Source organism: Chiloscyllium plagiosum, unplaced genomic scaffold, assembly GCF_037043375.1.
Source record: "Chiloscyllium plagiosum isolate Xiang-an unplaced genomic scaffold, Cpla_swu_hap1 HiC_scaffold_34, whole genome shotgun sequence".
Lineage (NCBI taxonomy): Eukaryota > Metazoa > Chordata > Chondrichthyes > Orectolobiformes > Hemiscylliidae > Chiloscyllium > Chiloscyllium plagiosum.
This window is the reverse complement of record NW_028270172.1, coordinates 2,894,482-2,919,129: the sequence shown is the minus strand read 5'-3', so window position 1 is coordinate 2,919,129 and position 24,648 is coordinate 2,894,482. Positions and strand designations below refer to the sequence as shown.

The following is a 24,648-nucleotide window of genomic DNA, read 5'->3' as shown; positions in this document are numbered from 1 at the left end:
GACAACTGTGTCCTCTAATATCTGATGCAGAGATGATAATAAGATGGAAGACACAGCAGAATTCCCAGGGACCGGTGTTCCATCCCATGAATCCTTTATTGGCCCAGAGAAACAGGCAAATGATTTGGAGACAATGAATCATGGCGAACTTCTCTGAGCTAAGGCTGAATTCTGCTCAATAATGTCCTCTCCAAACATTGATGGTTCATAGTATCAATAACCTCGTTCCTGTCATTCACCGTGGTAAACGGATCAAAGCAACAAATGTATTGGGGGTGACTGCTACCTTTTTCCAATCAATAAATGTAAAAGGATCATGTTCATCTCCTACTATTCGGGTAGCAGAATGGTCCAATGATAAAGCTGTTGCAATATATCTCCTCCTTAACATTTGGTGCTTCATTAATCTAAATGACCTGAACCTTGGAAAAGGTTTATGGAATAACTTTGTTACTTAACAATGCTACTAGTTCTTTTGTATAAGGATGTAAGGTTCATAAAGGGTAATGCTGAGGAGCATCATGAACACTACATAATAATATGATGTCAGACAGAATTAGAAGAGCTTAGCATCTCAAAGGCCTAGTCTCAGTCAAGGGATGACCCTTTCGCCCTGAGATGAGGAATTTCTTCAGCTAGAAGCTGTGGAACTCATTGTCACAGAGACTGTGGAGTACAAATCATGAAGTGAAATTTAAGTCAGAGAAAAATAAGTCTTTGAAAAGTAAGGGCATCAAAGGTTATTGGGAACAGTCGGAAGAATGTGATTAAGTATCATATCAGCCATGATTGAATGATGGTGCAGTCTTGATGGGCCGAATGGTCTAATTCTGCTCCTATATCTTAGGTTAAAAAGTGTGGCGCAGGAAAAGTAAAGCAGATCAGGCAGCATCTGAGGAGCAGGAGAGTTGATTTTTAGAGCATAAGCCCTTCATCAGGAATGTGGAGGGTGGGGAAGGGGGCTGAGAGACAACTAGGAGGGTGGGGTGGGTGTGGAGGGAAGGTAGCTGCAAAGGGAGATGCAGGTGGGGTGAAAGTGACAGGTCAGAATGGAGGCTGGAGCGGAAAGGTGGGAAGGAAGATGGACAGTTAGGACAGTTCAAGAGGCTGGTGCCAAGTTGGAGGGTTGATCTGGGATGAGGTGGGAGGAAGGGGGATGAGGAAACTGGTGAGGTTGAAATTGGCGCCAACCCTCAGAACGTTTCAGGGAACATCTCCGGAACACCCACACTAAGCAACCCCACCACCCTGTGACCAACTACTTCAACTCTCCCTCCCACTCTGCCAAGGACATGCAAGTCCTGGGCCTCCTCCACCGCCAAATCCTCGCCACCTGATGCCTGAGGAAGAATGCCTCATCTTCACATGCTATCAATGTCAATTTCATCAGTTTCCCCATTTCCCCTCCCTCCATCTTTTCCTAGATCCAGCCCTCCAACTCGTCACAGCCTACCTGTCCATCTTCCTTACCACCTATCTGCTCCACCCTCTGCTCCGGCCTCTCACCATCACCCCCCCCCTGCACCCCCCACCTCCATCTACGTATCACGTTCCCAGCTACCTTCCCTAAGCCCCACCTTCTTATTTAATCTCTCAGCCCCCTTCCCCACCATCCCCTCCCCCTCACCGCAATCCTGATGAAGGGCGTATTCCTGAAACATTGACTCCCTGCTCCTTAGATGCTGCCTGACCTGCTGTGCTGTGCCACACTTTTTGACTCCGATCTCCAGCATCTGCAGTCCTCAATTCCTAAAACTTATGGTCTTATGGTCAAAGGTGTATAACCTGTCACCTGGGACTTCCTCATGGTCTCTGTAACAAAGACTATCACATCAGTTTAGCTTGCAGCAAGTTGCTATCATTCAGTAAAACCCGCCTTTTTTTGGGATAAGAGCTTCTCCTCATTAGGCTGCAAAGGAATTTCCTTCCATGAACCATAGCAGCCTGAGCAGGGCCTGAGTTACCTCCCGGCAGGTTTATAGCTGTGGCAGCATTATGATAATTCAGTGCGATTGAATAATTTTAACTTGAAAGATAAAGGTTAATCAGTTTGGTAGAGATAAGTTCCCTAACAATCATGATGCAACAGAGCATACAGGACAAAATAACTGGGGTACCTAAGAAATGCACCATAATAGTCTAGAATGTCTAAATTATGTGTAAATTGAGAGAATTATTATGGCAAAGGCAGTCTTTAAAAAATTAGTTTCTGGACGTTTTCTGGGGACAACTTATGACAGCAGTATTTTCTAGAGTTAACAAGAACAGACTCTATTGGACTTGGCAATGAGACTGGATTAGTCAATCATCTCATGGTAAAGGAACCTCTGGCTGATAGTGAATACTTCAGGATTGAATTTCATGTTCAGTTTGAACAAGAGAACTGTGAATCCTGACCAGTAATTTAAACCTAAATAAAGGTAACCATGAGGGTACAATGACAAGCTGATTAATGTGAACTGAGAAACAATCATAGAATCGCGACAGTGTGAGCCCAACAAGCCCACACCAACCCTCCGAAGGACAACCCACTCAGAACCACTCCCCCACCCTACTACTCTACATTTACCCCTGACTAATGCACCTAACCTACATATCCCTGAACATATGGGCAATTTTAACATGGCCAATTCATCTAACCTACACATCTTTGGATTGTGGGAGGAAATCAGAGCACCCAGAGGAAACCCATATGGGGAGCATGTACAAACTCCACACAGACAGTCGCCTGAGACTGACATTGAACCTGGGTCCTCAGCACTGTGAGGCAGCAGTGCTAACTACTGAGCCATCGTGCCCATGCCATATTCAAAGGTAGGTTAATTGAGTTGCAGTGGCAGATTTTTAAGGAAATATTTAATAATCTTCAGCAAAGAATGGGTCAGTAAATCTAACATTTGTCAAAGAGAGTGTACTAGAATCCATTAATAAGGAGATTATAGCAGCTTACTTAGAAAATTGCAGTGCAATCTGGCAGAGACAACATGAAAGGGAAGTTGTCTTTTAGTCTATTCAAGCTTTTTTTAAATAAAGTAATGTTAATGATGGATAAAAGATTAGGTTATGATAGATACCCTACAGTGTTGAAGCTGACCCTCCAAAGCATAACTCACGCGGACCCATTTCCCTCTGACTAATGCACCCAACACTGTGGGCAATTTAGCATTGTCAATTCATTTGACCTGCACACCTTTGGACTGTGGGAGGAAACCGGAGCACCCGGAGGAAACCCACGCAGACACGGGGAGAATGTGCAAACTCCACACAGACAGTGGCCTGAGGCTGGAACCAAACCTGTGTCTCTGGTGCTGTGAGGCAGCAGTGCTAACCACTGAGCCACCGTGCGGAAGCTGTGGGTGTGGTTGGATTTTTATAGGACACTTTATAAAATCTTCATCAAAGTCTGTTGCACAAGGTTCAGAGCACATGGTGTGGGAGTGACATTTTAGCATGGAAAAAGAACTTCTCTTTTCACAGGAAGGGAACAGGATGGATTAATGTTGTTTTTTTTTTGAATTAGCAAGACAGGGCACCAGGGGCCAGTGCGAGGTACTGAACTATTTACAATCTATTTCAATGATTTGGAGGAGGGGACTGAATATTTCATCATTAAATTTTCCAATTACTAATAGATTGGTGGGAAATTCAATCATCAAGCTAAAATAGAGACTACACGTACAGATATAGACTGAGTGGGCAAAAGATCCGGCAGATAGTATATAACATGAATGATCACACAGAGGGATCTGGGTAACCTAATACATGAATTACTGCAGGTTAGTATGTAGATACTGCAAGAAATTAAGAAGGCAAATGGAATGTTGGCCTCTATTGTTGGGGCAATGGATTTTAAAAGTCAGCAAGTTTTACTTCAGCTGTGCAGGACATTGCTAAGACTGCAATGGGAAAATTCTGTAGCTAGTTTGTATTATTAGTTCTTTTTTGAGTTATTGTTGGGTTAGTTATAATTTACACTGAACCAAATGCAGTTCAGAGAGATACATGAAAGAATATTGAAAAACATGTCCACCAACTTTTGTTTTTTTTTTCCATACTGTTCACATTACAGTATTTATTCCTCTTGTAGTCCTCTTCTACTTCCAAACCAGTTATTTGGGATCATAGATGGAAACAATTGGGAATCGTATCACAGCCCAGACTGCCCCTGTGCTCAGTGCATTTGCAGCTCAGGCTTACTTCACAGCAGCAGACACTGGATAACAGTGATGTGTCAGAGCGTGAGCTTTATTGTCCAATTCAGACTGACAACTGAAGCCAATTCTTGCATCAGGTATCCAGGCTGAAATAGGAGGGTTCTTGTGGCACAGTGGTAGTGTCCCTACCCTGGACTGGAGGTCTGCATTCAAGTCCCATGTTCCAGGGGTGTATAATAGGCTAATTCTGAGCAGGTTAATTCAAACATACCTCCAGACTACAATAAGTGCACTTCTTGTGCAGTGGTAGCATCCCTGCCTCTGAATCAGGTCACTTGGGTTTGAGTCCTACCTAGTCCAGAGCATGTAATTACTTCTTTGAGCAGGTTGATTAGAAATTGTCCAGACTGAACTGAGTAAGGTTGTAGTAGTGTCCCGACCCCTGAGTCAGGAAGCCCAGGTTCAAGTTCTAGCTCTGGACCAGGAGGTCTGGGTTCAATTCTTCCCTTTCTGCAGAAATGGATAATACCATCACTGAACAGGTTGGTTACAAATGTCTGCAGGCTGAAGGGGAGCTTATATTGTGGCACAGTGGTATTGTCCCTATGTCTGAGCTAGGAGGCACAGGCTCATGCCTCACCTGCTCCACTAGTGCACAACAGCATCTCTGAACTTTAATGAGGAATTTTTCCAGGCTGAAATGAGGGTCTTTTGAAATGCAGTGGTTGTGTCACTGTCTCTGAGGCAGGAGATCACGGTTCAAATCCCACCTGTTCCAGAGATGGGTCATAACATCCCTGAGCAGGTTGGTAAGGAAAATCTCTCCAGGCTAAAATTATGGTTGCAGTGGAACATAGAATTCTTCTTCCAGTCAACATCCTGACTCTCAGCAGAAGGGAGACAACTTTTTTATGCATCAATGGCAGTGTAACCATTGTCCATGCATCATGAAACATAGAAATGTAGAAACAGGGATAGGTGTAGGCTATTCTGCCCTTTGAGCCCCATTTAGTGCGCTCATTCTCTATCTCAATGCCATATTTCTGCTTTCTTCCCGTACCCCTTGACACTTTCAAAATCTAGAAATGTATGTCTTATTCTTGAATGTATCCAGTGTTTTGTTCTCCACAGCCTCCTGTGATAGACAATTCTGCAGGTTCACCAGCCTCTGAGTGAAGAATTCTGTCCATATCTCAGTCCTAAATGGTCTGCTCCATAACCTGAGACTGTGTCCCCTGGCTCTGGGATTTCCCAACCAAGGTAAACGTCCTCCCTGTATCTTGTCAATCCAGCACTGTTGGACTTGGGTACAAACCTGTATGTGTTTTCTTACTTTTTATTAAAATTAGTTAATTATAGTAACTAGCAGCAAACCATTTAGAACGTCAAGAAGAGATCTCAGTGACAAATCCAGCAATGTGTTATTTTAATGTTTTTTTTCACTTGCATGATGTGGGTATCACTGGATGGGCTAACCCTAAATTCATCCCTAGTTGCCCTTGAGAAGGTGGGGGGTGAGCTGCCTTCTTGAACTGCTGCAGTCCCACAATGGCCTGGAATTTCAGGATTGTGACCCAGGGACAATGGGGAGACAGTAACAATTCCAGTCAGCAGCAGTGGGGCTAAGGTAACCACATGGGTGGTTTTCCCATGTGCCTGCTGTCCCTGTCCTTCCAGAGGGAAACCAATCCATCTTTACAACTTTAATGTGGTGATTTCTTTTTAAATGCATCAACAATTATATTATTCAACCCTGTTAGCTATTGCACTTTGCTTAAAACCTTTTACTTGAAGGTCACTGAGTAAAGTATTCAGGTGAACAATTGAATTAAAATTATGTTTCTTAAAAATTACACATCTTCATGGGAAAGGTGTGGGGGTGGGAGTTAACTCTCATTGTTTACATGAAAACTGTAAAACAGCCAAGGGACGAGCTGAGGAATCCTAGATATTGATTGGCTGGTTAAATAGAGGCCTATTAGTTTCAGGGAGAGAGATTGATTCGCTGGAGAAGGGAGTTACAGCAGCTCACTGCTCCTCCTCCTCTCCCAGTGTGGAGTCTGCACTGCTCCCCTGCTCCAGGGCAGAGATGGCACACAGACACTGTCCCGGGCTCGGGGAGCTTTCCCTTTGAAACGCTAGCCGTCCATGAGCAGCTTCAGCTGGGAGAGAGAGAGGGAGATCACTGGGAGTGTTTCTGATTTTAAATCGGTGAAGGAACTTGAATCTGCGTCTGAGAGGAAGACTGAAGCAGCTCGTGTTCTTCACTGTAAGTAAAGGCACTCCTGCAGACTGTGTGTGTGTGTGGGTGGGGGATACAGACAGGGGGCTGAGGAGAGAAACCCACCCACTGAGCAGCTCCCGCTCTCACCAAATGTCCCCCACTGCTGTCACTTTGCCCAGGTCTGGGGCTGGGGGGAACTGAAGTTGTTGCTGGGTGACAGGGAACTCCGCTTAATGTCCAGTTACATTCACAACTTCCAGTCGAATTGTCACTGAAAAGGATGCACTGGAAAAATTATCCCTCTTCTCCCCCGTATGTGCAAGGGAGAGCGAGAGAGAGAGCTTGTGCCCACTTCCTCAGTTTGTACATTTTGCTCTGTCTGCGTGTGTGTTTCTGTGTCTGTGTCTGTCTGTGTGTGTATCTGTCTGTGTGTCTCTGTATGAGTGTGTGTCTGTGCGTGTATCTGTGTATGAGTGTGTGTCTGTGTATCTGTGTCTCTGTATGAGTGTGTGTCTGTGTGTCTCTGTATGAGTGTGTGTGTCTGTGTATCTCTGTGTCTCTGAGTGTGTATGTGCCTATGTCTGTGTCAGGGTGAGGGAGTGTTGTGTAACGCGGGCAGAGCGCTCTAGTAGCCCCTTCACATGGAGCTGCAGGGAGCGAAACTTCCTCATTGTTCTCCCCTCCCTCAATATACCCCCCTCTCCCTCAGTATTCCCTCCTCAATATCCCCCTCCCTCAGTATTCCCCCTCTCCCTCAGTATCCCCCCTTAGTATTCTCCCCACAGTATCCCCCTCCCTCAGTGTCCTTGAGTATCCCCGTCACTCTCAGTATTCCCCCTCAGTATTCCCCCCCTCTCCCTCAGTATTCCCCCTATCCCTCTCCCTCAGTATTCCCCCTTACCCCTCTCCCTCAGTATTCCCCCCCTCCCTCAGTATTCCCCCTATCCCTCTCTCTCAGTATTCCCCCCCTCAGTATTCCCCCCCTCCCTCTCCCTCAGTATTCCCCCTTACCCCTCTCCCTCAGTATTCCCCCCCTCCCTCAGTATTCCCCCTATCCCTCTCTCTCAGTATTTCCCCCTGAGTATTCCCCCTTATCCCTCTCCCTCAGTATTCCCCCATCCCTCTCTCAGTATTCCCCCCTCAGTATTCCCCCCTCCCTCTCCCTCAGTATTCCCCCTTATCCCTCTCCCTCAGTATCCCCCCTTATCCCTCTCCCTCAGTATTCCCCCATCCCTCTCTCTCAGTATTCCCCCCTCAGTATTCCCCCCCTCACTCTCCCTCAGTATTCCCCCTTACCCCTCTCCCTCAGTATTCCCCCCTCTCCCTCTCCCTCAGTATTCCCCCCTCTCCCTCTCCCTCAGTATTCCCTATCACACTGGGTCCTGCTGGTTGGGAAGAGCCAGAGACCGGTTATAACGCAGCGTTTCCAGTCCGGGAACCACACCGGGGACGTGAAGGGCTTTAAGATGATTGAATAATTTCGGGGTGGGGGGGGAAACCCAAGGACAATTTCGGTCTGATAGCTGCGATTCCAACAGCAATCCGATCACGGTCCGCTTTCCGGCGACATGTGGGGATTTTTGCACGTTATTCACACGAGCCTTGCTCTGTCTTTCTCTCGGTTTTGATGAGAACTGTGTAACACTCGGATTGTCAGACACAAGGAATATATCAGGCTCCAGTCAGCAGGGAGACATCTCCTGCAGAACTCAACGGCCAAACCAATCCACAAGGAATAAGCAGTGTTTTAAGCAAATGATAATCTATAGATTAAGCTGTTCTTTCACAAATAGAACTGCAAAGAAATATGTAATTGATGTGTCTGTCTGCATTGATGTGTGCACTGATTAAATCTAATTCTGTAAGGAGGAGAAAAATAAACTTATTTGCAATTGTTTTGCAAACTGCTTTCTTAAATTAAGATGCTTTTCTGAAATGACATGGAAAATATTGCAAAAAATGTTTGCTCCAGACTGCTATTATTATTGATGCTAAGGAAGGTGCAGATAGATCTTAGCAATGAAACTGTTGGAAAGCATTGCTGTTCGTGAGGGAAGACTTTCTCCTGCGCCCCGTTCACAGCAGTGAGCATTTCTGCTTCTTGAATCTTATTGGTACGTGTTATAAGATGTAAAGCCAGTAGTGTGTTTCAGTATTCCTACTAGTGTGATTTAAAAATTCTCACCCAAACAGATTTAGCTTGGAATTGCATTGTGATTCAGTGTTATTTTCGAAATGTTTAAACACATCTGAATGCTACTTTGTATAAATGTCTGTGTGTGTGTGTGAATGCATATGTCTGCATGTATATATGTGTATGTGTATGCATGCATGTATGTCTATGCACATGTTTGCATTTTCCATCTTTTGTAGAATCTTAAAACCATAGAACACACATTACCTGCTATATCAACTGGAAGCAAAAGATTTGATCACAAGCAAATCCTTTTGAAAGGATTCTTTGAGTTTTCTGTGTAAGCTTTCTGACTATAAATGTTAGTTTTATTCTTTACTTATTAGAAATTCAGTTTCTATGATCGTATCTGCATTCTTGCGTTTGCTGGTTTATGATGTGTTTTATTTTACCCTGCTGTGACTTTGTAGGCATTAGTCCCTCAGAAGCAAAAACACAGACAAGTGAATCCAGGAACAAAGTGATACAACATGTCTATGTATACCTTCAGTTTTATTCTGTACTGCATAAGATTTCTAGCCCTTGTGAAAAAATTGTAGCAAGAAAATATAATAATTACATCACAAAAATGTTTGTGTTCCTTAAGATTAGGCTTAGAGGTGAAGGTCTTGTGTGACTCTAGCATGACACAATGTGCCTGTACACAGTGAATATAGGATTGATGCATAGAAAATGTCAATTTCTGTTTCTTTATAGAATGCTCACCAAGAAAAATAATCTAGGTGTGATACAACAGGCTAGTTAGCTTGATGATTACAGATTTGGGAGTAGGGTAAAACCACTTTTGTTTTTAACTTGAATTTGCATTCCTCCTGTCACTGTGCAGTGCAGATGGATGATCAAACACATATACCAGACGGTGTGCGTATCAGCTATTTGCTCCTTTCTGAGCAGAATATCATCCTCCAGCAGAATAACGACAGAAAATGCTGGAATATTCAGCAGGTCAGGCAGCCTCTGTCGTGAGGGAAGGTTGATTAATGTTTCGACATAATGATTTTTCATGATCACCAAGTCGTTTGGTTGTGAATTGGTAAAGTGAATAATTATCATCATTTAATGGAACCACAGAGTCATACATTACAGAAGAGGCCCTTTGGCCCATTGATTCTATGCTACTAAAAATACACCAAATCTACACAAGTCCCACTTTGCTCTTAACCTTGAATGTTATGACATCATAAGTACTTTTCAAAAGTTGTGAGAGTTCCTGCCTCAACTACCCTCCCAGACAAAACATTCCAGATTCCCACCAACCTCTTGGTGAAAACCGTTTCCTCAAATCCTCTCTAAACATCCTGCCTTGACCTTTGAGTTATGACCCTTCCTTATGGCCTGTTGTTATTGACCCTTCAATGAAGGGCAGCAAAGAGGAATTGTTTGCTTTCAGAAGCATTCACTCGTCATGATTATGAAGAAACTTCAGCTTCCTATGAGAGGATCTGATGAGCGATAACACGACCACTCATGCACTCCTTTACTGTTTGGCACAATACATTCTCTCCACCCAGAAATCTGAGATAATTTTCATCAACTTTAAATAAGTATGCAGCAATGTTAGTGTCAGATGGTGTTATTTTGGATTAAGCACGTGGTGCAATGGGATGTGTCAATAAGTGATGACTGAGCAGTGATGATGATATAAGCTTTCAGTAACATAAAATCCCTGCAAATATTGGAAATCTGAAATAAAAACAGACTGCACTGGAAAAACTCAACAGGTCTGGTATCATTTGTAGAGAGACAAACAGTCAATATGACTTTTCTTCAGAATTGAAGCTAGTTAGATATGTGGTAAGTTTGGATTTGCTTAAAGGGAAGTGAGGGTAGAACAAGACCAAGGATAGGTTAGAGGGTAACTGAGATTGCATCCCAAAATGTCACATATGCATTACATCACAAAAATGTCACATATCCATGCAGAAAAGGATTGGGAATGATTTGTCATAAATATAAAAATTATTTGTTCAGAGCAAGTGTCAATAACAGAATGAAGGATTGATTGCTCTGGAAGCAAAACATGAAAATGAGATTGAGACTGATATTTCGTGGGGGTATCTAGGTGGGAGGAAAACATTAAAATGAAGGACAGAATTCATGGCTCTGAAGTTCTGGCTCTCAATGTTGAGTCCTGAAGGCTATAAAGTGCATAATAGGAAAAGGATGTTCAGATCCTGCAGCTTATCATGAGCTTCGCTGGAACACTGCAGGAGGCCAAGATCAGAAATGTGAGTAAAATGGTGAATTAAGATGGCAAAAGGAAAGAAAGTTGGGATCGTGCTTGCAGACCCAACAGGTATGTTCTACCAAGCAGTCACCCAGTCTATGATTGGTCTCCTCAGTGTAGAAAAGACCACACTGTGAGCAGGGAGTACCATCCACTAGATTGAAGGAAGTGTGAGGAATCCATTGTTTCACCTGGAAAGAGTGTTGGCTTTCAGTAAGTTGTAGTTGATTGAGCTAATTGTATCTGTGGTTACTTTCAGGAGAATGAGAGACGCTAATTTCTGATGTTTATGATGATTCTAACAAGACTGCTGTGTGTTGTTTATATGTCCATTGATATTTTGATGTTGGTAGAAGGGAACCAGGTTTGGTTTAATGGTTCAGTTGAGTTGTACTGAAATAGATCAAGGAGTACCAAACATTTATTTGAATTAATGGCCTTTAATATCACAATTAACTAGATTAAGAATATAGTCAACAAACCAGTCTCTTTTCCTCCAGCCATACTTAATAGGCATTTTGTTAAAATGCTATCATCATATCTTTTGAGCTAAACACACATGTGAAGTGCAATCATTTCATAGAAATACCTATTGATTAACTTTCCCTGATCTCACCATTCCATAATCAGTTTTTGTTTTACTGTAGCTAGTGCAGGTTGAACAGCAAAGTGAAATAATGGAGCAGTTTAGGAGTTTAAAAAATGGACAACTTGACTGCACTGAAGTTGCTGTATGACTAATTGCTGAAATTGCATAGTGTGAAAATATTTGAGTTCTCCAGCATCACACTGAGCACTACATGTTGCATTCATTGGAGTTTAGAACAATGAGAGGTGACGTTATTGAAACATCCATGATGCTCAGGGGATTTGACAAGGTAAAGGTGGCAAGGTTGTTTCCCTTCACTGGAGAGTCTATGACTAGAGGGCATAAGCTCAGAATTGTGGGTCATATATTTTCAAATGAGAGATGAGGGAGGGGGAACACTAAGGGGGAATACTGGGGGTAGTGAATCTGTAAAATTATTTAACTCATAGGACTGCTAAGACTGGGTCACTAAGTGCATTCAGTACTGAGGCAGGCAGATGTTTAATCAGGAGAGGGGGGAATCAAGAGTTATGGCGTAAAGGCAGGAAAGTGGACTTAAGGATTTTCAGATCAATCATGACCTCATTGAATTGTGGAGCAAACTTGATGGGCTGAATGGTCTTCTGCCCATTATTCCGCATTGATAATCCAACATAAACTATATTGCCCTGTGACTTTGAAAGAGAGCTATTGAAACAGAATGTGATGATTAGGAACTTGGAAAATCAAATACGTGGTGCTTTAGCAAGACCAGTTCAACCAAATGACTTTCCTTTGGTTTCCACTTCTGTCATTTAAATTTGCACTTTATTGGCCAGTTACATAAATTGCTTAAATTCTACCATTCACAGGAAGGGAAAACTGAGACTTAGAAAATGCACCTTGAAAAATGTGATAATTAGATGAATGTATGGTTAATTGTTAAGGTATACTGACTAATGTTGCACATTTGTGTCAGAACCAGTTAGCGTGTTATAAAATGTTCACAGATTTTATGCTGAAATGCACAGAGTATTTTGATAGTTGACAACATTATTGTGAAATATTGTGAGATTTGTCAGAAGACAAATGGATAAGCTCTGGAAATAAAAGCTTGATCGATCCAGAGATTAGTGCAGTTTTAGAATATAAATAACTGTCAGTTTTGCAAATTCCAATTATTTGACTGTTGTGAAACTTTATTTGCTCAATTGGCAAATGTCACACTAACATTATGCCATTTTCTTCATTAGCTAACTACCTGTTCCTCAGTTGACAGCAGAATCCACAAATAATACACAACCTATTTGGAAAGTCCATGTTTGAAAATACATTTCACAAGCTCAAATTGATGGTTTTAGGTTCACATTTTTTTGTTTCATTTGTGAGCAAAGAACAGGCATGGTTTGATATTCATTGTTTGCTACTGCTAATCTGTAATCCTTTAGTAGTGGGGAAAGTGACTTAGGTTTGATTAAATGCGTTTACTTAACAGTAAAGTGCCACTTGTTTGTCCTAAACTGATTCTTTGCAGATCTCATTACCTGAGACAGTGTATTCCACAAAAGTCTACCAAGATATTCAAAATGCCCTGCCAGTAGCAGTGGTGGACTCTCCCTCTTTATGGGCATTTAAACGGGCATTGGATAGGCATATGGAGGATGTTGGGCTAGTGTAGGTTAGGTGGGCTTGGATCGGCGCAACATCGAGGGCCGAAGGGCCTGTACTGCGCTGTATTCTTCTTTGTTCTATGTTCTATGTTCCAAATGCATTGCCTTTGCCAAGGAAGCATTGTTATCATTCTTCTCTATTTTTTAGATTAAAAAAAAATACAGAATCCATGCTGTCGTGGGACTTCAGTACATTCATCAGTGAAATGTACATCTCCCACCACCTCATGGCAGGTTTGAGCTACTGCAAAAAGCAGAAATGGGACAGCTCGTGACTCTATGTTTATTAGATTTATACAAGCTGTATTCTGTTGATGAGTCACTGGAAACATAGGATTTACTCTGTTACTTAGTCAATGAACAAACATGCAAAGGCTTTTTGTTGCTGCTCAGATTTTATTTGAGAAGTATATTTAGAGGATAATATTCACTGATGATTTAGTGTTTTCCCACTGTGCTTTATTGTCAAGATGAATGAATATTCAAAACAGATCTTAAATTTGTGGAAACACATGTAAATAACCCAGAATATCTCATGAACATCTTAAATGCAGCAACATTTCATTTTCATTATTGTATTCCAATTGATTTTTGTGATGTATTGATTTTGCAGAGGAGTATAAAACACTTGAGTTGTTTCAGTGTTTGATCTATGTATTACATCTAATGGTGAAATAAAACAAAGTATAAAAATGTTGATATCACCATATGGTTTGTTTTAAATGAAACTTTTTAAAAAATGCATTAAAATAAATTGGTTTCTACAAAAGGTAGAATCTTCCCTCCCAGGCAAATCAGGGCAAGGTTCTGTGTAGCTTTCTTCCCTTCATATTTCCAAGCAGGCTGTTTTCAATAAATAAATTATTCTGGATGAATGCAGTGCTGCTGTCAGTTAGTTTAATGTCAATTTCTGAACCTCCAAATCACGGTCAAAATGAAAGAAAAGTTTGACTCCACTGTCTAGATCGGGGTTTGATTATCTCTGTTTCTGGGTTCAGGGGAACCATCTGCCATTCCTTCAGAGTTGCAGATTAACTTAAATGCTTTATTGATGAGAAACAGTAGGAGAAATGTGTTACAGCCTCTGTAAATATTCCCTATCATCTATCAGTTGTGGTATCATGGTGACTGTCGTACGGAACTGAAGAAGCTGTACATGCATTATATCACCTGTGATTCCCCTGTAAGTACCCTGTTCAGAAGCAGAACCTCTTGGCAACCATGAAGATGGGAACTGAAACTTGAAAATGATGCTCATTGACCTTAACTCTGTGCCATGTCAGTGCTCTTGAACAAGTTACACATCATTCCAACTTGGAGCTAGATCATCCATCCTTTGCCAGTTCAGAATCCTTTCCTCCAATTGTAATAGAACTATGGTTGTTGCGTCGCTACACCACAGTGACTGTAACGATTCAAAAAATTGGCTCACCACCAATTTCTGAAGGCCAGTTTGTAACAAGCAATAAATCGTGATCTTGCGACATTTCATATACAAAGAAAGATGTAAAAATAAAACTAGCCCTGAATTGGTATGCTATAGAAAGAGGCTGAATAGAATCATAGAATCCCAACAGTGTGGAAACAGGCCCTTCGGCCCAACAAGTCCACACCAGCCCTCTGAAGAGTAACCCACCCAGACCCATTCCCCTACCCTATTATCCTATATTTATCCTTGAACCATTCACCTAACCTACACACCTCTGTACATGATGGGCAATTTAACACAGCCAATTCACCTAACCTGCACATATTTTTTGGATTGTGGGAGGAAACCGGAGCACTCGGAGGAAATGCACACTCCACACAGTCAGTCGCCCAAGGCTGGAATCGAACCTGGTTCCCTGCTGCTGTGAGGCTGCAGTCTGAGCCACTGTGCCACCCCAAACTGTGGCTGGGGCTGTTTTCCCTGGAGCGTCAGAGACTGAGGGGCGGCGTTATAAGGGTTTATAAAACCACGAGGGGCATGGATAGGGTAAATAGACAAGGTGTTTTCCTTTGGGTTGGGGAGTCCAGAACTAGAAGGCATAGGTTTAGGGTGAGAGGGGAAAGATTTAAAAGGGACCTAAGGGGTAACTTTTTCTCTCAGAGGATGGTGTGTGTATAGAATGAGCTGCCAGAGGAAGTGATGGAGATTGGCCCAATTACAACATTTAAAAGGCATCTGGATGGGTATAGGAATAGGAAGGGTTTAGAGGGATATGGGCCAAGTGCTGGCAAATGGGACTAGATTAGGCCAGGATATCTGGTCAGCATGGTTGCATTGGACCAAAGGCCTGTTTCCGTGCTGTACATCTCTATGACTCGATAACTATGACAACTGGGCTGCTTAACATTGGCAACGACGATGCAGAAAACATTGAGATTCATGTATCAGTCAGTCCTCAGTCACAGGAATATATTTGCAGCATATCAGTATCATGTAGCACTTGACTTGTCAATTTTATCACATTTAAAAGAGGAAAAAATCAGCAAGCATGCAAAAGTAAACATTCAAACTGATGTGCTTTTCTCTGGCTCGTGTTCTTTATGAGTGGAAGCCTTTTAGCATGACGCCATTGACAGACTGCACAAACACTTTAATGTAGCCAGTTATTGATTGGTTTTCAGCTTATCGTTACTCTCAAAGCTGTTCACGGTATGGATAATTCAATATCTTTCAATGGATTTAACTATCACTGTGAAAAACTGGAATTCATAAATTTGCCAATAAGGGTAAAAACTCTAAGTCTGCACAATGCTTGACATTAATTATTCCAAGTTTGATTTCATATTTAAATGAGTAGGTGTCGCCTTTTGCTGAAACATGTTTTTTCTTATTGCTATGACAAACGTGGTGTTCCACTACCTTCATTATTTACTCAATGCAAATAAATCCAGCAAAGGAACAGAACGTAAGCCTTAGGGTGTAATATTTCAGTTATTGGGGACATTGGTGAGATCACATCTTAAATACTGTGTGGAGTTTTGGTCTCCTTACTTCAGGAAGGATGTAGATGCATTGGAAATAGTTGAGAGGAGGTTTATTGGATTGGTACCCAGAATGAGTGGGTCCTTTTAGGAGGAAAGGTGGGGTAGACTGGGCCTGTTTCCGGAGGTTAGAAGAGTGAGGGGTGATTTGGTTGAAGTTCATCAAGTCCTGAATGATTTTGACAAGATGTGGAAAAGATTTTTCTACTTGCAGGTGAGTAAAGAATTAGGGGTTTTGTTTAATAATTGGTGACCATTCTTTCAGGATTGAGATGAGTGGGTTTATTCTCTCTGAGGGTTGTGAGACTTTGGAACTCTCTGCCTCTGAAGATGTTGGATGTGAACTTATTGAATACTTTTCTGACAGAGGTAAGATAGATCTGCTGAAACTAAACAGATTCAGATCCAGTTCAGTCCCTTCACCTTCCCAGCTAACGTCTGCTCCTGCAGCCAATGTGTCAGAGACTGCCTCAGGAGATGTCTCAAACAGAGCTGGCCTCTGCGGAAGGCTGTGCTAGATATGGAGAATCGTGAACACAGTGACCTAATGCATACAGTCAACCAGTGGTAAGGAGTTTTCAGAAACTGAGTTTATTAAGAAGCAGAAGTCTGGACACAGTACAATATTTAATCAGACACAGAAAGGAAATACAGATAAGAATACTTGACTGATCCTAAGCTCTCCTGGAGAATGGGGAAGGAGAGTTGGGGACTCCTATGGTTTTCAGTGTGGAGGTGTAGGTCTCTGATGCTTCTCAGTCTTTGGGAACAATCTTTGTCCTTCCCTCAGGCTGATGTAGTGGAGCTCCTGGTCTTCTCCCAAAAAGGTTGTGGCTTGTTCCCCTGGATCCCCTTCCCCTCTCTTCCTGCTTACCCCTGTTGATGCACCATATTGTGTGTGTGTGTGTGTGTGTGTGTGTCAGATAGGGTTGGGGGTTGCTGGCCCCCAGTGCTGAGACAGTCACATTTCTGAATCTATTTGGTCAGTGACCACAAGCAGTGACCCATGATGCCAGGATGACCATTGTTCCCTTGCTCACCTCCAATTGAAGATTAGTATTCATTCCTTCTAAGACCAAAATGTCATCTCTCCCTGAGCACAGCATCGCTAATGGAGTAATGTGACACCCAGTAAATAGAGTCATAGAGATGTACAGCATTGAAACGGACCATTTGGTCCGACCCGTCCATGCCGACCAGATATCCCAACCCAATCTAGTCCCACCTGCCAGCACCTGGCCCATATCCCTTCCTATTCATATACCCATCCAAATGTCTCTTAAATGTTGCAATTTAGATTTGTAGAAGGCTAGTTACTACAGAAGCACAATTAAATTAAGTCTCAAAATACACAGGAAATGTGAAATACTAAAATAATTCAGGTTTAAAGGGGACCCAAATTTTCAGCATTAATCATCAAATACTTGAGTGGCACAGTGACTTAGTGACCAAATCCAGAAAGATTAATCTGCCAGACTGTGGCAGGTGGTGAGCAAACCAACAAGACAGAGAAAACAAACTAGCCTCATCCTCAACAATCTTCTTGCTGCCGATCCATCTATCTGTGGCAATATCAGTAAGAGAGACGGCTGCACATTCCTTGCAGTGATTAAGTTCTGCCTCAGATTAAGTGTATCGTCCACTGTATTGTATTGCACAATCCCAGCGCTAAATGGAATCGATTTCAAACAGATTGAGTAACTCCCAACTGTGTACCTAATGAAGGGTGGTCCTTTAGCAGTTGCAGAATCATTCTGAATCACATTGACCAGTGTTACCTCCGACCCAAGCATTACCATCAAGCCTGGAGGTCAATCCTGATTCAGTGACGAGTGCAGGAGAGTAGCGTCAGTCTCACCCGAAAATGAAGTGTCGACCTTGGAAAGCTACCAAACAGGAAGGCTTGCATTTCAAACAACATGAGCAACTCTCCGGTCCTACCACGTCCAGTTGTGAATGGGATTGTCAGTTAAGTAAGAGATAGGAGGAGAAGGCTCCAGTAATATCCCCACCCTCAGTATTGGGATCCCAGCTCCAGTGCACAAGATAAGGCTGGAGCATTTGCAATGACCTTCAGCCAGGAATACTGACTGGACATTACATATCATCTCAAATGCTCATTTTAAGCTTGACTCCACTTGATATTAAGAAATAATTGAAGGGATTGGAAACTGCAAAGACTGTGGGTCCTGACAATGTTCCAACAATAGTACTGAAGACTTGAACTCTAGAGCTAGCTGTGTCCCCAGCTAAGCTGTTCCAGTACAGCTACATCATTGGTATCAACCTTGAAATATGAAACTTTGGCACAAAAAGCAGGACAAATCTATCTCCAACAAACGAGAATCTAACCATCTACTACTGGCTATCAACATCACTGTCAACATCCTGAAGGTTATCATTAAACAAAAATTGAACTGGGCCAATCACAAAAACACAGTGCCTCCAACAGCAAGTCAGAGACGAGGAATACTATGTCAAGTAACTCACCTTCTGACTCCCAAAAGCCTGTCCATCACCTACAAGGCACAAGACAGGAGTGTGATGGGATTTTCCCACTTGCCTGGATGGGTGCAGCCCTAACAATGCTCAAGAAACTCAACACCATTCAGGACAAAGCAGACTGCTTAATTGGCAGCCAATTCCCCCCAGTACCTTCAACATTCAGCACTCATGCTCAGTGTGTACCATCAAAAAGACGCACTGCAGAAACTCAACAACGCCCCTTCAATAGCACCTTTCAAACCCACAATAACTTCCAACCGGAAAGAAAAGGGCAGCAGACACATGGAAAAATCACCACATGCAAGTTCTCCTCCAAGCCACTCACCACCCTGACTTGTTGGGTCAAAATCCTGGAACTTCCTCCCTAACAGCACCATAGTTGACCCAGACTTGTGGTCTGAAGACACAAGCCAGCACCATCTACTAAAGAGCAATTACTGGGAGGCAACAAATATTACACTGAGTAGCAATGCTGACATCTCAATAACTAAGAAACCAAAACGTTGATATGCCATGAAATATCAACAGAAATGCCAGCAGATCAGGAAGCCTCTGTGGAGAAAGAATCAGAATTAACTTTTCAGCTTTGTGTTCTTTTCTCAGGACTAATACATTCTGAATATTTTTAGTTACTGTACTATATCAGCAGTTCATGCACTTACTGGTTGTCGTGATATGCATCTCATCTACAAACACAGAAAGACAGAATATCAGAGTAGGAATAGGCCATTTGGCCCTTCAAGCCTGTTCCACCATTCATTATGACCATGACATCATCCAACTCAATAGTCTGTTTCTGCTTTTCCCAAAAGTGTCTTTGATCCCTTTTAGTCCCAAGTTCTATATCCAACTCCTTCTTCTTGAAATGACACAATGTTTAAAAACTGAATATGTGAAATAAAACAACAAATTGTGGATGCTGGTGATTTGAAACAAAAACAAAGTCTTGGAGAAACTCAGCAGGTCTGGCAGCATCAGTGGAGAGAGAAGCAGAGTTAACTTTTTTTTTTAACTGTTCCAACAGCCAAAAATAAGCCTTTTGTGTAGCATCTTGTTATTCTAGATACTCCAGAAGAATGTTACATGACCCTGCGGTATTCGGTCAGTTACTGGATTGTCAAAAGAGACATGTGCCATGGGTGATGTTTCCATATGCTTGGCCTTTCCACTAGATGGTGCTTCTGAGTATGAACAGCCCTTTCTACAAGAGGGAGAGAAGCCAGAGAAATTGGTCCCACGTGGGCAACCAATCACAAACTGATCTCCCTTGCAATCCACAATGAGTCTGGGAATCCATTTCTCAATGAAGCAAAAACAAAACAGCAGTAGTAATAGACCAAACTGAAAAACAACCTCTAGATTAAAACTTGAAATAAAAGTGATGTAAGCATCAACCTTGTCTCTTGCTTCAGTAAATGCAAATGGTATGAATCAGACAATTTTACTCCTGGTAATATGGTTACTACAGTACTGCAGACTGTAACATCACAGAATTTCAGTTTATTGAAGGTGTCCTGATATTAGAGATCAGTTGCATTGTTTATGCACCTTAAACTCAACGATTGTTAATCTGCATTTTTCACCTGGTGTGCTTGTATTGTTTATGGACATTTTGCTTCACTAATTTCCTTGCAGTAACAGAACAATGGATTTCACATTGAGTTAGATCTGGTGAATAAAAATGGACATTTATTTAAAAGCTTGGGAATAAAATGTAGAGCACTAGTTTAAGTTAAACTCTGGTCTTCACAGTAATATACTTTGTTTTGAAATAGGGTTGAGATTCGAAAACTCAATTCCAAAAGTTAAATGCACAGTCAGCCTGATCCCATACCATTGTTTTCTCACAAAAAAAGTATGAACCTGGATTTGTGGGAATAATGTCTGAGGGTGAAATCTTAATTGCTCAACTCTCGGAGAGGAGCTATCCTCTTCATATGCATGATGTGGAGATGCCAGTGCTGGACTGGAATGGACAAAGTCAGAAGTCACCTGACAAAGGAGTGCCACTCTGAAATAAACCTGCTGGACTATAACCTGGTGTCATGTGACTTCTTACTCTTATTACACAGCTGAGTTGAATGTCTGTTCTCACTTGTACGTGTCTGGTCTTTAATCCAAAAACCAGAAGCAATGATCATTTTTGACCTTTTATTCGCTCACAAAGTGATGGAGTGCACTGAGCACCACTTGATATGGTCTTGTCTCACACAGGGCCTTGGCTGGTGGAGAAAGTGAGGTCTGCAGATGCTGGAGATCAGAGCTGAAAATGTGTTGCTGGAAAAGCGCAGCAGGTCAGGCAGCATCCAGGGAACAGGAGAATCGACGTTTCGGGCATAAGCCCTTCTTCAGGAATGACCTGGAATTCCTGAAGAAGGGCTTATGCCCGAAACGCCGATTCTCCTGTTCCCTGGATGCTGCCTGACCTGCTGCGCTTTTCCAGCAACACATTTTCAGCTTGGCTGGTGGAGCAACTTTAAGTCTAAAAGGAGTGAGACCTAACATTAAGGTCCTCCTCCATCTCTGTAAGAACATCTATTGTATCAATATATCTTGTACCAAAGTTGCTATCTTGCAATGAGGTACATCATGTTTACAACAAGATCCTCCCCGGTTAGATAACCATGTGATTTTCATCTGCCACACTCGACCAATCGGATTGTAGATTGTATCAGGAAAGAGAACAGTGGCAGGAAATCTACCAAAATAAACCAGCCATGTGCAGTGGTAAGGATTTGTCTTACAAACCAACTTCAGACCGTTTACATCAGCGAGTTATACTGTGGTCTAAATCCAACTCTGAAAACTGACTTCTGATATTCTTCAAAGATACGTCAATTCCTGCTTAAAAACAAAACAAAGCAGATGCTGGAGATCTGAAACAAACAAAAGCAGGAAGTGCTGGAGAAACTCAGCAAGTCCAGCCGCACCTGTGGAGAGAGAAACAGAGTTAATGCTTTGAATCCACTAACCCTTCTTCAGAATTCATAGAATCATTGGGATGCACAGCACCTCTCAGGTCCCTTTTAAATCTTCCCCCCCCTCTTCTTAAACGTATGCCCTCTAGACTTGGACTCCCCCACCCCAGGGAAAAGACCTTGACTATTTGCCTTATTCTTGTCCCTCATGATTTTATAAACCTCTATAAAGTCACCCCTCAGCTTCTGATGCCCCAGAGGAAAAACAGCCCCAGCCTGCTCAGCCTCTCCCTACAGCTCAAACCCTCCAGTCCCAGCAAAACCCTTGTAAATCTTTTCTGTACCCTTTCTAGTTTCACGACATTCTTCCTATAGAAAGGTGACCAGAATTGTATGCAGTGTTCCAAAAGTGGCCTCACCAATATCCTGTACAGCTGCAACACGACATCTCCATTCCTGCACCCACAGTTCTGACCAATGAAGGCAAGCGTGCCAAATGCCTTCTTCACCACCCTGTCTACATGCAACTCCACTTTCAAGGAACAATGTATCTCATATTTAAATATGAATCTCAGATTTCTGACATTTTAATGACAGAGTTTGCTAATCTCTCTTCCATAGTAACTGAGGAGACTTAGTTGAAGTGTTTATGTTCTCAATGGCTGCATCAAAGAAATCAAAACTAAGTTTTGCTTCTAATTTGTGTCTGAGCTATCATGAGCATTAACAAGCACTCAATGTATTTTCTGATGCAGAATAAAAGTTCAACATTTGTAAATTATACCAAGGTTAGAATTGTGGTGAACAGTTTGGGTGATTATAATCAACTGCAACAAGATATGGATTGATCAGGAGAATTGGGGTGGCATGGGTGGCTCAGTGGTTAGCACTGCTGTCTCACAGCACCAGGGCCCTAGGTTCAATTCCAATCTTGGACTACTGTCTGTGTGGAGTTTGCACGTTCTCCATATGTCTGCTGTGGTTTCTTCCCACAATCCAAAGATGTGCAGGTTAAATGAATTGGCCATGCTAAATTGCCCATAGAGTTCAGGGATGTATAGGTTAGGTGCAAGAGTCAGGGGTAAGTGTAGGGGAATGGCTCTCGGTGGGGTACTCTTCAGAAGGTCAGTGTGGACTTGTTGGGCTGAAGGGCCTGTTCCGTTACGGTAAGGATTCTGATTCTAATTCTAAATTGCAGGTCAAACATAACATGGAAAGTGTGATCCATTCTGGCAGCTGGGAAAGGTTTGGCAATGAAGTCTGAAGAGTGCTGGAGGTGAATGCACATTGAGTTTTAGATGTGACAGAAAACATTGGCAGAGTGGTTAGAAAAGCAGATGGAGTCTTGGGATTCATTCCTCGCAGCATTGAGTACAATAGCAGGGACATTTCTCTGAAACTTTGGTAAGGTCACAACCCAAAAATCACTTCCACTCTGGTCAGTCCACTTCAGGAATAATGGGAGGGCTCTTCAGAGGATGTAGATTTACCAGAATGGTTCCAGGGATGGGGATTAAGTGACAAGATAACATCAGGAAACCTTAACAAAGACAAAATACTGTGAATGCTGGAAATCTGAAACAAACAGATGATGCGAGAGAAACTTAGCAAGTCTGGCAGCATCTGTGCAGACAAAGTTAAAAATCACACAACACCAGGTTATAGTCCAACAGGTTTAATTGGAAGCACACTAGCTTTCGGAGCGACGCTCCTTCATCAGGTGATAGTGGAGGGCTCGATCATAATACCTCGATCGTTACGATCGAGCCCTCCACTATCACCTGATGAAGGAGCATCGCTCCGAAAGCTAGTGTGCTTCCAATTAAACCTGTTGGACTATAACCTGGTGTTGTGTGATTTTTAACTTTGTACACCTCAGTCCAACACCGGCATCTCCAAATCTGTGCAGACAGGGATAGAGTTAATGTTTCTAGTCTAGGATGACTCTTCTTTAGAATTGTGAAGAGTCATTTCTGATTCGAAATGTGAATTCTGTTTCTCTCTACACAGACGCAGCCAGACTTGCTGAGTTTCTCTGCGTTATTTTGGGGAACTTGGCATTATTTGCCTTGAAGCAAAGGAGATTGAGGGGAGATTTGATCAAGATTGTAGCAAGAGAAAGTGAGGACTGCAGATGCAGTAGATCAGAGCCGAAAAGTGTGTCATCACATTCTGAAACATCGATTCTCCTGCTCCTCGGATGCTGCCTGATCTGCTGTGCTTTTCCAGCGTCACACAGATTGTGATAGATTTAAGTAGAGTAGGCAAAAGCAAGCTGTTCTCATTGGCTTATAGTACAAGGTGGTTGTTTTTGTAGGTGGATGTACTGCAGGTCTCCATGACCTTAAGGATTAGGGGATTTAAGGTATTTCGACAAGAGGTACAGCAAGGAGGGAAAAGGGTAGTGAGCAAGGGCTGTTTTTTACAGTGGATGCTCATGACTCAAAACTTGCTGTTAATAAGAGTGGTGGAATTGGAGATGAATGATTTCAAAAATGAATTTGACTTAAAATGAAATGAACTTATTGGGTTACAGGGATAGAATGGGGGAGTGGATCAAATGGACTGAATGGCTTCCTTCTGTGTCACAATAATGCAGTGTTGTCCTTAGAAAACCTTTGCTAAAAATGATAGCCAAATCAGTCTTTTTCAACTGGATGCACTTAATGGCAGCATACGTTTATATTAATATGTGAACATTTCAAACTGTTATCTCAGGATTTAAAATGTGCTCAAAGGATTTTAGATATTTGAGTTAGGTCATTGATGTGTTATATTTAAATACTAGATGTCATTCAGTGCAGGCTGTGGTGGCTTCATTATAGAGGGCTTTATGCCACCAATCATAATTGACTTATTGCTGAATAATTGTCAGAAGTAATTTCTGTTCAAAGTGTCACTGAACCAAGGCCCAGTCTCGGGTTAATTAAGCAGATGCTTAATTTCTGCAATTCTCTTCAGTGCAAGTGTGAATAAAAATGGTTTGACAATTCTCTGAGGAATTGGCTGATTAAGATATTTTACCCCAGACCTTACTGTCACACCATTATTGTGTATAATGCTGGAAAAAAACCCTTCAGAAAAGAGCAATGTGTTCCATTGCTACATGTGACCCAGATGTAAAGCATACATTAACAATTGGCGTTTTCTTATCCCGATACCTTGATAACCAAACTTTGCAGGTTCTTCCAATCCCAATTCAAGTTACATTGCGTCAA

The 24,648-nt window shown here is 42.2% G+C and overlaps 1 protein-coding gene across 3 annotated transcripts in view; it reads left to right on the top strand.

Annotated features, from left to right (window-relative positions):
- The first annotated feature begins 6,243 nt into the window (after positions 1-6,243).
- Positions 6,244-24,648, top strand: part of LOC122564564 (cadherin-18-like) — a 760,480-nt gene continuing 742,075 nt past the window's right edge. For all 3 annotated transcript variants that reach the window (XM_087978470.1, XM_043719646.2, XM_087978469.1), the window contains exon 1: positions 6,244-6,423. The gene's annotated coding sequence lies outside the window, so the exon portion shown is untranslated. The remainder of the gene's footprint in view (positions 6,424-24,648) is intronic.